The sequence below is a fragment of the Zea mays genome, chromosome 5 (genome assembly GCF_902167145.1).
Source record: "Zea mays cultivar B73 chromosome 5, Zm-B73-REFERENCE-NAM-5.0, whole genome shotgun sequence".
NCBI classification, from domain to species: Eukaryota; Viridiplantae; Streptophyta; class Magnoliopsida; order Poales; family Poaceae; genus Zea; species Zea mays.
Genome location: NC_050100.1, coordinates 56,533,455 through 56,550,579, shown reverse-complemented (window position 1 = coordinate 56,550,579; position 17,125 = coordinate 56,533,455).

The window sequence follows — 17,125 nt, the reverse complement described above, 5'->3', positions numbered from 1 at the left end:
TTGTCTCATATAACTATTATGTGTATTGTTAATGTTTTTGTGTGATGCAGGAATTGGGAGGATCTGTCCTTTGACGGCAAGGGACACCACACTCGGGTTAACCTTATGTTGGGTTATCTTTGCTGCCTTCACTACCCTGGTATAGTGAAGGTGTCAGATGGAGATAGCATCAATGAGGTGCTCGTCAGTACCTGGGACGAGTACAAGTTAAAAAAGGAACGAAACTACACCGACAGACAAGGACTTGTGCGTCATGATTTTTGGGTATGAATTCTTTATTGTTTTTGTTCTGTTTCTTAATATTGTAATTCTATGACTTATACCATTGTATTTGTATTCTTTATGTTGTAGCTTCGATGTCGGTTGCCTGACGGAGAGGATTACATGGGGGAACGCTGAATGTGTGTTCCAAAACAATGCAAAGAAGCTAGTGAAGGATGTCATATACTATGCGAGAATTCAGGCTACAAACCTGTATTTTCAAAATCATCCGGAAGAAGCAGGCCCCTTGAACAAAAAGGAAGGGTCCTCAAAGATAATTTGACTGAGGATCAATATCGTGAGGTTAGTATTCAATTTGTTTTACCCTTTTTATTGATTGTTGTGATTGATATAATATATAACATTGTGTGTGCAGGTGATGGTTCCATGGATGGCGCCCGTGCCTGATGCGTACTATGCTTGGTGTCGATATTGGGCTTCCGAAGGCTTCCAAAAAGCATCAGCGCATCACAGGCAATGTCGAGGAACCAAAAAAAATGGTAAGTTTGGCGATGACGACATGCTCCGAAAAGCAAAAAAAATGGTAAGTTTGATCTAGCTATGTCAATCACCAAATAATACGATTGCTTATGGATGTTTTTTGTTTATACAGGAAGCTACGCGTGGCCAAAAGCCTAGTGACATTGAGGTCTACGAGGAGGGCCATAATAGACCAGACCCTAACAACCCTGACCAGCTCTGCAACCAGACAATCATGGATCGGCTGGTGAGTTTTGACCCAAAATTACAAACGTTCAAAGTATAGAAATTCCTGCATTTGTAAGGTTATGAATGATGTATAGGCGGCATATGGGCAGAAGATGGTTTGGCGCCATAGCCCTAACTTCGACTGGCGACATGAACCGGTGGATCCCTCGGTGGATACGCAAGTGGTGGTGGAAAAGTGCATGGACGGTAAGCTCTAACTTATGAAATTACATGGTTGACACTAAATTAATCATGCAGTAATCACAATTTTTGAATCACTTATAGATACGCACTCTTCGACGGATTCATTGACTCTTCATCGGTGAGATCTCAGAGGACAGGTTCGTCTTCCCGTAGCTCGTGCTCTCGTCGACCGAACGAGCAGGAGTTGGAGATTATGAGGATGCGTGAGGAGATGAGACAGCAACGAGAATTTATGGAGGCTTGCAATGCACATAACCAAGCGATGTATCAAGTGAGTATACATAATCAGAACTATAAATTATTATATTTCAATACAACATCTTCAATAGTAACACATATGTTTAACAGTTAATGCAGTAACAGGGCATGACACCAAATATTCCACCGCCACCACAATGGAGCCAGTTTGCATCCACACCAGCTCTGGTACGTTAATCTTAGCAAATTCGGTTAATAACATTATCTAAACTAGCAATTCATCTAGTTAGTGTAGTAGCAAAACATGAACCGTATACTTAACTTGTTGAATATTCATTAAATAGGGATTGGGACTCAACACCCCTCCGACACATATACCTGCACCTGGAGATAGGGTACGTTTGATAACTCTCGATGAATTTATACACTTGTATACTTGTTGATATTTGCATTTAACGTGTTGATATTTGCATTAAACATGTTGATATTTGCTAACTTGCATAGGTTACGCCCGAAGCGGGTGGTAGTGGGTCTGATCCCACAGCAGGTACTAGATTTGTTGAGTCCCTCTTCGCGTTCCCTCCTCCTGATGGCGGCAGCGGTCAAAGCTCTAACCATCCAAGTGGTGGTTATCCCTAAATATGGTGTTTTGGTCGTATTTGTTTCTTAACTCGTGCACATTATGTTTTTCGTGAACTAAACACTTTAACTTATCTCTTTGTTCCTATTTGAAATGTTTATGTAAACTATGTTGGTGATGTGAAGTTTGTGGTGTGTGAATTGATTATCAATGTATGTGTTTGTAATGTGTCGGTTCTATATGATGATATATATGTTATGTGTGCAATTGTGGAGAAATAATGCTCTCATTTGGTGCTGGTTTTACAGCAGTATAGGTTAATCCTCGTCGGCTTGACCATAGCCGACGGGAGTTACTGGGCCGACGGGAATTAACTGTTAATTCCCGTCGGCCAGCCGTAGCCGACGGGTATAAGCTAATTCATGTCGGCTTATATGCAGCCGACGGGAATTACTAATTCCCGTCAACGCCCGACGAGAATTAGCTTATCCCCAACATCTAATTCCCGTCGGCTTAGGGCCGACGGGAATTAATCATATACTGATGGGAATTAGTAATCCCCGTCGGTTTAGTGCTTATTGCCGTCGGTTCTGAGCCGACGGGAATTAATTGGATTCCTATAGTGTCCGTTCTTTTTATTTACTATATTTTAGTTAAAAAATAAACTACCAGACATCAATATTCAAAATCAGAGATAATAATAATTATTAATAATTATAATAATCTCTATCTCTACTAATATCGCCACTTTCTCTGTAGATGTTCAAACGGGCGGCACGACCCAGCCCAACCCGAGCACCACTCGGCCCCGCCCGTTTGAGCCTGGCACGGTTAAGCCCGATCACTTAACTGTGTCGTGTCGTGCCACCCGACGAGTCGATACCTCTTCCCGAGCATGACACGGTGGAGGCCCGACCATGCCGGGCTGGGCCGGATAGCACGGCCCATTTAGTAGCCCGAGCCTGCAAAGCACGAAAACCATATTTAGCACACTTACACTTAGAGCACAAAAACCCTAAAACACTTATAGTTGACATATCTTAAACACACTTACACTTACAGCACAAAAACCGAGACAGATGACAGATCATTAGATCACAGTATCACACACACTTACACTTACACCTCACACACACTTAAACAGATGACAGTTGACAGTTGACAGATCAGAGATAAAGAGATCTTAAATAAAGGATTAGAGTTGTTCGTGCAATGGCTTCCTCATTAAAAACCTTTTTAGGTAAAAACTCACTCCACATGAGAAAACCCTAGAAAGGAAAAAAGAGTACAACCCAGCTCTAATTTAATAAGTTCATGTCTAAAGAGAGTACAACTTACATCACCAGATGTCCAGATCACTAGAATAGAGTAGGAATAGGAAGAATAATAGGAGGATTACAAAGTGTAGGACCCTAGGCCCTAAGGGTCATCAAGATAAAGTCCTTCAAATGCTTCTTCAAGGTCTTGGTCCTGTGTAGAGTGTTGCCCTCTAGCTTCTCCTAGTTCCCAATCTTTCATGCAAAGTAGCATCTCTACCATTTCTGATGCTAGGCGCCGTCGTCATTCCTCAATTATCCTGCCACAGAGGCTAAATGCATATTCTGAAGAAATTGTTGAGACATGAACAGAAATAACATATCTATCTAAGATGGAGAGGACAGGATAGGACAACTTATGTTCATACCACCAGTTTAGGATATTGAAGTCCTCATCAAACTTCTACAAAGTGTCATTGTCCAGGTAGGAGGACAGTTCTGTGTCAAGTGAACTAAGGCCACCACTGGGGTGTGCTTGTTGAAGCAAAACAGATGCTGATGTTCCAGTTGCAAGGTTAGGTGTACTAGAACCAGGGTATGGAAACTCAAAAATAGAATCATATCCATAAATCAATCCCCAATTTTGTTTCCTTTTACCTGTGACAGATGGAGGAGGAGGCACTTGCTGCCTAACTTCACCAAACTTAACATCATATTTATTAAACATGGTAGACAATTCACTTTTCACACAAGTAAAATAAAGTTAGTAGTCAGTATCAGATAGCCCAGATAAAATTCTTAAGATATTGCTAAAACCCCTTAGCTTGGCTCTAGGATTTAATATAAAAGCAAATGCCTAGAGCATAGGTATATCCCTCCAGTACTTAAGGAACTTAGACTTCATAAGAGCAACAACATGTCTAAGCAATGCATCATTTTCATACTGATTTAAATGCTGGATAATGTCAAGAATGTTATGCATTATAAGTGGAGATGTAGGATAGTAATCCCTAGAAAGGGTCACAGTAGCATCATGAAACAGTTCAAGAAACTCAAGCAACTTTTCAGCCACATACCAATGTGAATTTGTCAACAGATTAGGTTCACCTAGTTTTCTAGGATAGTTAGTGTCCATGAACACACCAAAGGTTCCCTTGTAAGGAACTAAATGCTTAAGCATAAGATATGTAGAATTCCATCTCACTGGCATGTCAATGCCAAATTTACGAGGTCGTACATTCATAGCAACACAATAATCCTTAAATGCAGCAATGCGCTGATTAGAAGCATTCAAGAAGACAATTGCAGTTCTAAATGAATCAAGGTAAGGCTTCAGTCTTTTCAAGCCACATTTTACTAACAAATTGATAATATGGCAGGCACAACGTTGATGCAAGAATAAAGTACCAACATATTTCGATAATGATGGACTAAGCTTCTCCATAACATTAGAATTGGAGGAGGCATTGTCCAAGGTTACAGAAAAAACTTTATTAACAATGCCATAATCTTCAAGCACAATCATAACCCTCTCAGCAATGTTCTCACCACTGTGAGCTATTTCAATTAGTCTAAGACCAATGACCCTCTTTTCTAATACCCAGTCCTTAGAAACATAATGAGTGAAAGGGAATTAGGCTTACACCTAGTCCCTAATTAATTTTGGTGGTTGAATTGCCCAACACAAATAATTAGACTAACTAGTTTGCCCAAGTGTATAGATTATACAGGTGCAAAGGGTTCACACTCAGCCAATAAAAAGACCAAGTTTTGGATTCAACAAAGGAGCAAAAAGGCCAACCGAAGGCACCTCTGGTCTGGCGCACCGGACTGTCCGGTGTGCCACCGGACAGTGTCCGGTGCACCACCGGACATGTCCGGTGCACCAGAGGACTCCAACTCAAACTCGCCACCTTCGGGAATTTCCAGAGACACTCACGCTATAATTCACCAGACTGTCCGGTGTACACCGGACAGTGTCCGGTGCGCCAAGGAGGAGCTACCTCAGGAACTCGCCAGCTTCGGGAATCTCCAACGGCTAGTCCGCTATAATTCACCGGACATGTCCGGTGTGCACCGGACTGTCCGGTGCAACTCCGGAGCATCGGCTACCTCCGCGCCAACGGCTACCTGCGGCGCATTAAATGCGCGCGCAGCGCGCGCAGAAGTCAGGCGTGCCCATACTGGCACACCGGACAGTAAACAGTACATGTCCGGTGTGCACCGGACACCCAGGCGGGCCCACAAACCAGAAGCTCCAACGGTCAGAATCCAACGGCAATGATGACGTGGCGGGGGCACCGGACATGTCCGGTGTGCACCGGACTGTCCGGTGCGCCATCGAACAGACAGCCTCCCAACGACCACTTTTGGTGGTTGGGGCTATAAATACCCCAACCACCCCACCATTCATTGCATCCAAGTTTTCCACCTACCAACTACTACAAGAGCTCTAGCATTCAATTTTAGACACACCAAAGAGATCAAATCCTCTCCAAATTCCACACAACGCCCTAGTGACTAGAGAGAGAGATTTGCTTGTGTTCTTTCGAGCTCTTGCGCTTGGATTGCTTTCTTCTTTCTTGATTCTTTCATTGCGATCAAACTCACTTGTAATTGAGGCAAGAGACACCAAACTTGTGGTGGTCCTTGTGGGAACTTTGTGTTCCAAGTGATTGAGAAGAGAAAGCTCACTCGATCTGTGGGATCGTTTGAGAGAGGGAAGGGTTGAAAGAGACCCGACCTTTGTGGCCTCCTCAACGGGGAGTAGGTTTGCAAAAACCGAACCTCGGTAAAACAAATCCGCGTGTCACACTCTTCATTTGCTTGCGATTTGTTTTGCACCCTCTCTCGCGGACTCGGTTCTTTATCACTAACGCTAACCCGGCTTGTAGTTGTGTTTATATTTGTAAATTTCAGTTTCGCCCTATTCACCCCCCCCCTCTAGGCGACTATCAATTGGTATCAGAGCCCGGTGCTTCATTAGAGCCTAACCGCTCGAAGTGATGTCGGGAGATCACGCCAAGAAGGAGATGGAGACCGGCAAAAAGCCCACTACAAGCCATGGGAGCACTTCATCGGAAGAGTCCCGCACCAAAAGGAGGGAGAAGAAGAAGAGCTCCTCCAACAAAGGGAAGGAGAAGAAATCTTCTTCTCACCACAAAGAGAAGAAGGAAAAATCTTCTTCCCACAAGCCGCATCAGAGTAGGGACAAGCAAAAGAGGATGAGGAAAGTGGTCTACTACGAGACCGACACTTCATCAACATCGACCTCCGACTCTGATGCGCCCTCCGTAACTTCTAAACGCCAAGAGCGCAAGAAGTTTAGTAAGATCCCCCTACACTACCCTCGAATTTCTAAACATGCACCTTTACTTTCCGTCCCATTAGGCAAACCACCAACTTTTGATGGTGAAGATTATGCTAGGTGGAGTGATTTAATGCGATTTCATCTAACCTCACTCCACAAAAGTATATGGGATGTTGTTGAGTTTGGTGCACAAGTACCATCCATAGGGGATAAGGATTATGATGAGGATGAGGTGGCCCAAATCGAGCACTTCAACTCTCAAGCGACAACGATACTCCTCGCCTCTTTAAGTAGAGAGGAGTATAACGAAGTGCAAGGGTTGAAGAGCGCCAAGGAGGTTTGGGATGTGCTCAAAACCGCGCACGAGGGAGATGAGCTCACCAAGATCACCAAGCGGGAAACGATCGAGGGGGAGCTCGGTCGGTTCCGGCTTCGCAAAGGGGAGGAGCCACAACACATGTACAACCGGCTCAAGACCTTGGTGAACCAAGTGCGCAACCTCGGGAGCGTAAAGTGGGATGACCATGAAGTGGTTAAGGTTATTCTAAGATCTCTTATTTTCCTTAACCCTACTCAAGTTCAATTAATTCGTGGTAATCCTAGATATACTAAAATGACCCCCGAGGAAGTAATCGGGCATTTTGTAAGTTTTGAGTGCATGATCGAAGGCTCGAGGAAGATCAACGAGCTTGATGATCCCTCCACATCCGAAGCTCAACCCGTCGCATTCAAGGCGACGGAGGACAAGAAGGAGGAGTCTACACCAAGTCGACAACCAATAGACGCCTCCAAGCTCGACAATGAGGAAATGGCGCTCGTCATCAAGAGCTTCCGCCAAATCCTCAAGCAAAGGAGAGGGAAAGACTACAAGTCCCGCTCCAAGAAGGTTTGCTACAAGTGTGGTAAGCCCGGTCATTTTATTGCTAAATGTCCATTATCAAGTGATAGTGATAGGGGCGATGACAAGAAGGGGAGAAGAAAGGAGAAGAAGAAGTACTACAAGAAGAAGGGTGGCGATGCCCATGTTTGTCGGGAGTGGGATTCCGACGAAAGCTCAAGCGACTCCTCCGACGACGAGGACGCCGCCAACATCGCCGTCACCAAGGGACTTCTCTTCCCCAACGTCGGCCACAAGTGCCTCATGGCAAAGGATGGCAAACGGAAGAAGGTTAAATCCAACTCCTCCACTAAATATGAGTCTTCTAGTGATGATAATGCTAGTGATGAGGAGGATAATTTGTGTACCCTTTTTGCCAACCTCAACATGCAACAAAAGGAAAAACTTAATGAATTGATTAGTGCCATCCATGAAAAGGATGATCTCTTGGACACCCAAGAGGACTTCCTTATTAAAGAAAATAAGAAGCATGTTAAGGTTAAAAATGCTTATGCTCTAGAAATTGAGAAATGTCAAAAATTATCTAGTGAGCTAAGCACTTGCCATGAAACAATAGACAACCTTAGAAATGAAAATGCTAATTTGTTAGCTAAGGTTGATTCTCATGTTTGCAATGTTTCAATTCCCAACCCTAGAGATAATAATGATAATTTGCTTGCTAGGACTGAAGAATTGAACATTTCTCTTGCGAGCCTTAGAATTGAGAATGAAAAATTGCTTGCTAAGGCTAAAGATTTTGATGTTTGCAATGCTACTATTTCCGACCTTAGAAGTAAAAATGAAATATTGCATGCTAAGGTTGTAGAACTAAAATCTTGCAAACCCTCTACATCTACCGTTGAGCACACTTCTATTTGCACTAGATGTAGAGATGTTAACATTGATGCTATAAATGATCACATGGCTTTAATTAAACAACAAAATGATCATATAGCAAAACTAGATGCTAAAATTGCCGAGCATAACTTAGAAAATGAAAATTTTAAATTTGCTAGAAGTATGCTCTATAGTGGGAGACGCCCGGGCATCAAGGATGGCATTGGATTCCAAAGGGGAGACAATGTCAAACTTAATGCCCCTCCTAAAAGATTGTCTAATTTTGTAAAGGGCAAGGCTCCCATGCCTCAGGATAACGAGGGTTACATTTTGTACCCTGCCGGTTATCCTGAGAGCAAAATTAGGAGAATTCAGTCTAGGAAGTCTCACTACGGCCCTAATCATGCATTTATGTATAAGGGTGAGACATCTAGCTCTAGGCAACCAACCCATGCTAAGTTGCCTAGAAAGAAAACCCCTAGTGCATCAAATGATCATAACATTTCATTTAAAACTTTTGATGCATCTTATGTTTTGACTAACAAATCCGGCAAGGTAGTTGCCAAATATGTTGGGGGCAAGCACAAGGGCTCCAAGACTTGTGTTTGGGTACCCAAAGTTCTTGTGTCTAATGCCAAAGGACCCAAAACCATTTGGGTACCTAAAGTCAAGAACTAAACTTGTTTTGTAGGTTTATGCATCCGGGGGCTCAAGTTGGATACTCGACAGCGGGTGCACAAACCACATGACAGGGGAGAAGAAGATGTTCTCCTCCTACGAGAAAAACCAAGATCCCCAACGAGCTATCACATTCGGGGATGGAAATCAAGGTTTGGTCAAAGGTCTTGGTAAAATTGCTATACCTCCTGACCATTCTATTTCCAATGTTTTTCTTGTAGATTCTCTAGATTACAATTTGCTTTCTGTTTCCCAATTATGTCAAATGGGCTACAACTGTCTATTCACTGATATAGGTGTCACTGTCTTTAGAAGAAGTGATGATTCAATAGCATTTAAGGGAGTGTTAGAGGGTCAGCTATACTTGGTAGATTTTGATAGAGCTGAACTCGACACTTGCTTAATTGCTAAGACTAACATGGGTTGGCTCTAGCACCGCCGACTAGCTCATGTTGGGATGAAGAATCTTCATAAGCTTCTAAAGGGAGAACACATTTTAGGACTAACAAATGTTCATTTTGAGAAAGACAGGATTTGTAGCGCATGCCAAGCAGGAAAGCAAGTTGGCACTCATCATCCGCATAAGAACATAATGACGACCGACAGGCCACTGGAGCTCCTGCATATGGATCTATTCGGCCTGATCGCTTACATAAGCATCGGCGGGAGTAAGTACTGTCTAGTTATTGTGGATGATTATTCTCGCTTCACTTGGGTATTCTTTTTACAGGAAAAATCTCAAACCCAAGAGACCTTAAAGGGATTCTTGAGACGAGCTCAAAATGAGTTCGGCTTAAGGATCAAGAAAATAAGAAGCGACAACGGAACGGAGTTCAAGAACTCTCAAATCGAAGGCTTCCTTGAGGAGGAGGGCATCAAGCATGAGTTCTCTTCTCCCTACACGCCACAACAAAATGGTGTAGTGGAGAGGAAGAATAGAACTCTATTAGACATGGCAAGGACCATGCTTGATGAGTACAAGACTTCGGATCGGTTTTGGGCGGAGGCGGTAAACACCGCTTGCTATGCCATCAACCGGTTATATCTACACCGAATCCTCAAGAAGACATCCTATGAACTCCTAACCGGTAAAAAGCCCAAAATCTCATATTTTAGAGTTTTTGGTAGCAAATGCTTTATTCTTGTTAAGAGAGGTAGAAAATCTAAATTTGCTCCTAAAACTGTAGAAGGCTTTTTACTTGGTTATGACTCAAACACAAGGGCATATAGGGTCTTTAACAAGTCCACTGGACTAGTTGAAGTCTCATGTGACGTTGTGTTTGATGAGACTAATGGCTCTCAAGTAGAGCAAGTTGATCTTGATGAGATAGGTGAAGAAGAGGCTCCATGCATCGCGCTAAGGAACATGTCCATTGGGGATGTGTGTCCTAAGGAATCCGAAGAGCCTCCAAATGCACAAGATCAACCTTCCTCCTCCACGCAAGCATCTCCACCAACTCAAAATGAGGATGAAGCTCAAGTTGATGAAGTAGAAGATCAAGCAAATGAGCCACCTCAAGATTATGGCAATGATCAAGGGGGAGATGCAAATGAGGAAGACAAGGAGGAAGAGGAACAAAGGCCGCCACACCCAAGAGTCCACCAAGCAATCCAACGAGATCACCCCGTCGACACCATCCTCGGCGACATTCATAAGGGGGTAACTACTCGATCTCGTGTTGCACATTTTTGTGAACATTACTCTTTTGTTTCCTCTATTGAGCCACACAGGGTAGAGGAAGCACTCCAAGATTCGGATTGGGTGGTGGCGATGCAAGAGGAGCTCAACAACTTCACTAGGAATAAGGTATGGCATTTAGTTCCACGTCCTAACCAAAATGTTGTAGGAACCAAATGGGTCTTCCGCAACAAGCAAGATGAGCATGGTGTGGTGACAAGGAACAAAGCTCGACTTGTGGCCAAGGGATACTCCCAAGTCGAAGGTTTGGATTTCGGTGAAACCTATGCACCCGTAGCTAGGCTCGATTCAATTCGAATATTATTGGCCTATGCTACTTACCATGGCTTTAAGCTCTACCAAATGGACGTGAAAAGTGCCTTCCTCAATGGACCAATCAAGGAAGAGGTCTATGTTGAGCAACCTCCCGGCTTTGAAGACAGTGAGTATCCTAACCATGTCTATAAGCTCTCTAAGGCTCTTTATGGGCTCAAGCAAGCCCCAAGAGCATGGTATGAATGCCTTAGAGATTTCCTTATTGCTAATGGCTTCAAAGTCGGAAAGGCCGATCCTACACTCTTTACTAAAACTCTTGAAAATGACTTATTTGTATGCCAAATTTATGTTGATGATATTATATTTGGGTCTACTAACGAGTCTACATGTGAAGAGTTTAGTAGGATCATGACACAAAAGTTCGAGATGTCTATGATGGGGGAGTTGAAGTACTTCTTAGGATTTCAAGTGAAGCAACTCCAAGAGGGCACCTTCATTAGCCAAACGAAGTACACTCAAGACATTCTAAACAAGTTTGGGATGAAGGATGCCAAGCCCATCAAAACACCCATGGGAACCAATGGGCATCTCGACCTCGACACGGGAGGTAAGTCCGTGGATCAAAAGGTATACCGGTCGATGATAGGATCTTTACTCTATTTATGTGCATCTCGACCGGATATTATGCTTTCCGTATGCATGTGTGCAAGATTCCAAGCCGACCCTAAGGAAGCTCACCTTACGGCCGTGAAACGAATCTTGAGATATTTAGCTTATACTCCTAAGTTTGGGCTTTGGTATCCTAGGGGATCCACATTTGATTTAATTGGTTATTCGGATGCCGATTGGGCGGGGTGTAAAATCAATAGGAAGAGCACATCGGGGACTTGCCAGTTCTTGGGAAGATCCTTGGTGTCTTGGGCTTCAAAGAAGCAAAATTCGGTCGCTCTTTCCACCGCCGAAGCCGAGTACATTGCCGCAGGTCATTGTTGCGCGCAATTGCTTTGGATGAGGCAAACCCTGCGGGACTACGGTTACAAATTAACCAAAGTCCCTTTGCTATGTGACAATGAGAGTGCAATCAAAATGGCCGACAATCCCGTCGAGCATAGCCGCACTAAGCACATAGCCATTCGGTATCATTTTCTTAGGGATCACCAACAAAAGGGAGATATCGAGATTTCTTACATTAATACTAAAGATCAATTAGCCGATATCTTTACCAAGCCTCTTGATGAACAATCTTTTAACAAACTGAGGCATGAGCTCAATATTCTTGATTCTAGGAACTTCTTTTGTTAAAATTGCACACATTGCTCTTCTATATACCTTTGATCATGTCTCTTTCATATGCTATGACTAATGTGTTTTCAAGTCTATTTCAAACCAAGTCATAGGTGTATTGAAAGGGAATTGGAATCTTCGGCGAAGACAAAGGCTTCCACTCCGTAACTCATCCTTCGCCGTCGCTCCAAGCAACTCTCCGTTCTAGGGGGAGAAAACATGAGCACCAAGCAAAAGGACTCCATCTTTGGTATAATCTTCACTCATTTGTTTTGACCAAAGAGGGAGAATGTAACTTTAAGGGCTCTAATGATTCCGTTTTTGGCGATTCATGCCAAAGGGGGAGAAAGTAAGAGCCCAAAGCAAAAGGACCGCACCACCACCTATTTCAAAAGCTTCGTGTTTCCAAGAATATTATCAATTGGTTTTCCTTTTGTGTTCAAAAGGGGGAGCAAGTAGTATTTCAAAAGGATATATCAAAACCCTCTTGAACACTAAGAGGAGGATCTCTTTTAGAGGGAGTTTTGTTTAGTCAAAGGAAAAGCATTTGAAATAGGGGGAGAAAATTTCAAATCTTGAAAAATGCTTCTCAAAATCTTACCCATTTGCCTTTGACTATTTGCAAAAGAACTTTGAAATGGATTTACAAAAGAATTTGCAAAAACAAAACATGTGGTGCAAACGTGGTCCAAAATGTTATATAAGAAAGAAACAATCCATGCATATCTTGTAAGTATTTATATTGGCTCAAAATTCTAAGCAACCTTTGCACTTACATTATGCAAACTAGTTCAATTATACACTTCTATATTTGCTTTGATTTGTGTTGGCATCAATCACCAAAAAGGGGGAGATTGAAAGGGAATTAGGCTTACACCTAGTCCCTAATTAATTTTGGTGGTTGAATTGCCCAACACAAATAATTAGACTAACTAGTTTGCCCAAGTGTATAGATTATACAGGTGCAAAGGGTTCACACTCAGCCAATAAAAAGACCAAGTTTTGGATTCAACAAAGGAGCAAAAAGGCCAACCGAAGGCACCTCTGGTCTGGCGCACCGGACTGTCCGGTGTGCCACCGGACAGTGTCCGGTGCACCACCGGACATGTCCGGTGCACCAGAGGACTCCAACTCAAACTCGCCACCTTCGGGAATTTCCAGAGGCACTCACGCTATAATTCACCGGACTGTCCGGTGTACACCGGACAGTGTCCGGTGCGCCAAGGAGGAGCTACCTCAGGAACTCGCCAGCTTTGGGAATCTCCAACGGCTAGTCCGCTATAATTCACCGGACATGTCCGGTGTGCACCGGACTGTCCGGTGCAACTCCGGAGCATCGGCTACCTCCGCGCCAACGGCTACCTGCGGCGCATTAAATGCGCGCGCAGCGCGCGCAGAAGTCAGGTGTGCCCATACTGGCACACCGGACAGTAAACAGTACATGTCCGGTGTGCACCGGACACCCAGGCGGGCCCACAAACCAGAAGCTCCAACGGTCAGAATCCAACGGCAGTGATGACGTGGCGGGGGCACCGGACATGTCCAGTGTGCACCGGACTGTCCGGTGCGCCATCGAACAGACAGCCTCCCAACGGCCACTTTTGGTGGTTGGGGCTATAAATAACCCAACCACCCCACCATTCATTGCATCCAAGTTTTCCACCTACCAACTACTACAAGAGCTCTAGCATTCAATTCTAGACACACCAAAGAGATCAAATCCTCTCCAAATTCCACACAACGCCCTAGTGACTAGAGAGAGAGATTTTCTTGTGTTCTTTCGAGCTCTTGCGCTTGGATTGCTTTCTTCTTTCTTGATTCTTTCATTGCGATCAAACTCACTTGTAATTGAGGCAAGAGACACCAAACTTGTGGTGGTCCTTGTGGGAACTTTGTGTTCCAAGTGATTGAGAAGAGAAAGCTCACTCGATCCGTGGGATCGTTTGAGAGAGGGAAGGGTTGAAAGAGACCCGGCCTTTGTGGCCTCCTCAACGGGGAGTAGGTTTGCAAAAACCGAACCTCGGTAAAACAAATCCGCGTGTCACACTCTTCATTTGCTTGCGATTTGTTTTGCACCCTCTCTCGCGGACTCGGTTCTTTATCACTAACGCTAACCCGGCTTGTAGTTGTGTTTATATTTGTAAATTTCAGTTTCGCCCTATTCACCCCCCCCCCCCCTCTAGGCGACTATCAATGAGCAACCACACTAAGATAGTCTTCCTTAGCATTACCACTCCAAATATCATATGTAATTGCAATGAAGAATCAGATTGCAAGCACTCAACAAATATCTTACGACGATCATTAAAGAACTTGACAAAGTCCCTAGAAGTAGTTTGTCGAGATACTTTCTTAAAGACAGGATTATGAGGTAGTCTAATATACTCCTCAAAAGCAGGTGACTCAGAAAAATTAAGTGGAAGATCAAGCTTAGCAATCGACCTACACATCTGAGTTCTAGCACGATCAGGACAGTAATCCAAGTTACGCATAGAACCATCAGGGTTAAACTTAAGCATTGATTGCTTGCGTTGTTTAGCAAGCTTAACTTTGCAATCACGTTGATGCCTAAGTAAATGTCCAATACCACTGGAGGACACGACACTCAATGTACATTTGCACTAGTGACACTTACCACCATACCTGATCTTCTTGTCGTCTACAGTCTTTTATAGCGGATCGAAATCCTGCCACACTTTAAATGTGCAAACTCTTTTGTGCTTCTTACCATCACCATCTGAAGTGGGAGCAGCAACATTGTCGGTAGCAGCTGAAAGAGAAATGTGCCCTTGGGCCATTTATATAAATGTTTTGGTGATTAGATGTCCAACACATATTGTTTTGGTTGATATAAACTAAGTTTCAACAAGATGCAAATGAAAAGGCAAGGTATGATTCTAGCCTTACTAAATTGTTTTGGTACTAACATTCTTCTACTAAGTGCTAGGAACCTTGTCAAATCGAGAGAAATCGGATTGGAGAAGTTTGGCTAAGTCTAGCCAAACTTGCACCAGCCTGCGATGCATCGTACTGTCCGGTGCCCAGGCTGGCGCCCTGGTGAACTCACCGCTATCGGGAAAAGCTAAGGGTGTCATGGCTATAATTCACTGGACTGTCTGGTGAGCCAGTCCCGCCCACGCCAACGGTCGGCCACGAGATCAGCGAGCGACATGTGGACTTCACCAACGGTCACCAGGTCACACCGGACTGTCCGGTGTGCCACGGGGGCCGGTGGCTGCAACGGTCGGCTTCGCCATAAAAGGAAGGAAATCATGCATTGTTCACTGTCGGGTGCGCCCATGGACAGAAGGCAACCAAAGCCTTACAAATGGAGTTCTAATGGTTCCTAGTTGCCTTGGGGCTATAAAAGGGACCCCTAGGCGCATGGAGCAGTACACCAAGCCTCCATTGAACATCCTAAGACACCTAGACTCAGCAAGCACACATTCGATTCATTGTGTTTGAGATTTGAGCACTTGTTTGAGTTGTGAACTTGTTGCGCTGTGTTGTGTGCTCATTTCTTGACTTGTGTGTGTGTCGTTGCTGCGACTCTAGCTCTTGCGTGTATTTCTATTCTCTCCCTTACTCTTGTGGTTTAATTGTGATCAATCTTGTAAGGGTGAGAGGCTCCAACTTGTGGAGATTCCTCACAAAGGGAATTCTTGAGAAAAGGAAAAACCCGTGGTACTCAAGTTTGATCTTTGGATCACTTGAGAGGGATTGAGTGCAATTCTTGACCGAAGGAGGTCACCACAACGTGGAGTAGGCATTGGCCAAACCACGGGATAAAATCACTGTGTCTCTTGTGCATTTTTCTATTGTGATTGCTTTCTTCCTTAGAGTTCTCACTTAATCACTTGCGCTATTGTTCCTAAGTTCAATACACATTCTAAAGGAACAATCAAGTGAAGAGTTCTCTCCCTCTCTATTTGTAGCACCTTGGTTTTGACTTCTCTAACATTTATAAACAAAGTTTGTGTTGTTTAGTCTTGATTTTTATAGGACCACCTATTCACCCCCCCTCTAGGTGCTCTCAATTGGTATCGGAGTCGTTCTCTTCATCAAGGGACTAACCGCCCCAAGAGATGGATCCTAAGGGAAAGGGGATTGTGATCAACGACAAGGAAAAGAAGAAGGAGACCCTCTATGTTGATGAGCCAAAAGGTGACAAGCCCACCGACTCAGGCTCAAACAACAAGAGGAAGGATGGGAAGAAGAAGAGGTGCATCAAGAAGATCATCTACTACGACAACAATGCCTCCTCTTCTTCACCAAGGGACGACAACGACGAAGACTCGTCCACAAAAAAGAAAACGGTTAATCAGAATTATTCTTTCGATTATTCTCGCATGTCGTACAATTCAAATGCTCATTTACTGTTTGTTCCACTTGGTAAACCCCCCACTTTGATGGAGATTATTACTCCTTTTGGAGCCATAAAATGCGTAGTCATTTATTCTCTCTTCATCCTAGCATTTGGGAAATAATGGAAAACAGAATGCATTTTTATAGTAGCGATAATCATGTATTCATTAACGAGCAAATTCATAAGAATGCACAAGCTACTACTGTGTTGTTAGCATCTCTATGTAGGGATGGATGAGTACAAAAAAGTCAGCGGCTTGGACAATGCCAAGCAAATGTGGGATACCCTCAAAATCTCTCACGAGGGTAATGATGCCACCATGATCACAAAGATGGAACTGGTGGAAAGAGAACGGGGAAGGTTCGCCATGAAACGGGGAGAGGATCCAACCGAAACCTACAACAGGCTCAAGACCCTAGTGAACAAAATCTGAAGCTATGGGAGCACAAGATGGACGGATCATGACGTTGTTTGACTCATGCTGAGGTCATTTACTGTTATTGATCCTCATCTTGTAAACCTTATCCGTGAAAATCCCAGGTACACCAAGATGACGCCCGAGGAAATTCTCGGAAAATTTGTAAGCGGGCGCATGATGGTGAAGGAAGCAAG